The sequence below is a fragment of the Galeopterus variegatus genome, unplaced genomic scaffold (genome assembly GCF_000696425.1).
Source record: "Galeopterus variegatus unplaced genomic scaffold, G_variegatus-3.0.2 Scaffold847, whole genome shotgun sequence".
NCBI classification, from domain to species: domain Eukaryota; kingdom Metazoa; phylum Chordata; class Mammalia; order Dermoptera; family Cynocephalidae; genus Galeopterus; species Galeopterus variegatus.
In genome coordinates, this window is record NW_007726958.1 from 276,071 (window position 1) to 277,404 (window position 1,334).

Sequence of the window (1,334 nt, forward strand, 5' to 3'; positions counted from 1 at the left end):
AAAAAATGCAACAGTGTTGAAGATTCAGTCTCTTTTTTGCAGCTCTGTAGGCTAACATGACTGAAAATGAAACTTTGCTATGGTTAGCATTGACTGAACTAATACATGTTTCTCAACTTAAGTTCCTGTTTTAGGTAAGTGTACTGTAGTTAAAAGTTTCTCTATTAATTCAACAGTGGATCAGAAAAAAGGAAAAGGGTTGTTTTTAAAAATGTTTCCCAACTGGGGCTGTCCTGTGGCTCACTCGGGAGGGTGCGGTGCTGATAAAAATGTTTCCCAAGATTGACAAGTTAGTTGAATAAATTCACTCTGTTAACAAAATTTCAAGTGTTTTTTTCTTCATTTTTGTTCCCATATCTCCTCTGCAAATCCTCTCCCTCTATTCAAGTTCATGCCTTAACTTTCTTTAAATGTACTCTCTAGACAATGACCTCTTCCAAAAACCCCACTTCAGTCAAGCCTGTAAATTGCTTAGAAGTACTTGCATTTAAAATACAACTCTATTTTGTATTTTTTTATATTTTGCTTTAAAAAATAGTTATAGGCTAAAAAAAAAATCCAACAACAATGTTCCCCATTACCTACCGATGTACATAGAAACTGTTCAAGCATTTCTACAATATGACCCCCTCCATCTCCTCAAGCACTTTGATTTCTTCTATTTCCTAGCATTAAGTCAAAACACACTTTCCAGCCAAACTAGGCTTTTTACTATTTTGTAATTATAAATTCCAGGTTTGTTCAAACTTTTTATTTACATTTTCTCCCTTTCAGCTTCTTATCTCTTATATCCACCTCTGTCAAGATTTTAATTTAGTAGGTATTTATTTAACAAATACCCATTAAGTGCCACTCTGGCTCTTGCCCTAAGCTAGGATGTGGGAAAATGCTAGTGATCAACAATGAAAAATAGTCCCTGCACTCATGAAGCTTACAAAAACGAAATCACCAAATTAAATATAAAACAATTTATGAAATCACTTGAAGGCAAAATCTGGAGAGCCATGACAGCAAAACAGGGAGCTCTAATTTAAATTTGGGGATCTCCTAGTTAGTAATATTGTGAGACCTGAAGTATGGGCAAGATTGGCCAAGCAAAGATGAGGAGGAAATCAGCTCAGTCTGAAGAATTTTGTAAAAAAGATGGAAAGTGTGTCCACCACACAGTGTGAGCGAGGGAATTGCATCCAGATAGAACGTCCTTCCCGAGCAGCCACATTTGCCCTTCATTCCTTGTTCTAACCTGGAATGAATGGATGTGCTCTTCATTCCTTCTTCTAACCTGAGTAGTGAACATTCCTTATCTAATTAGCAACCCTTAACTGAGAGATTTT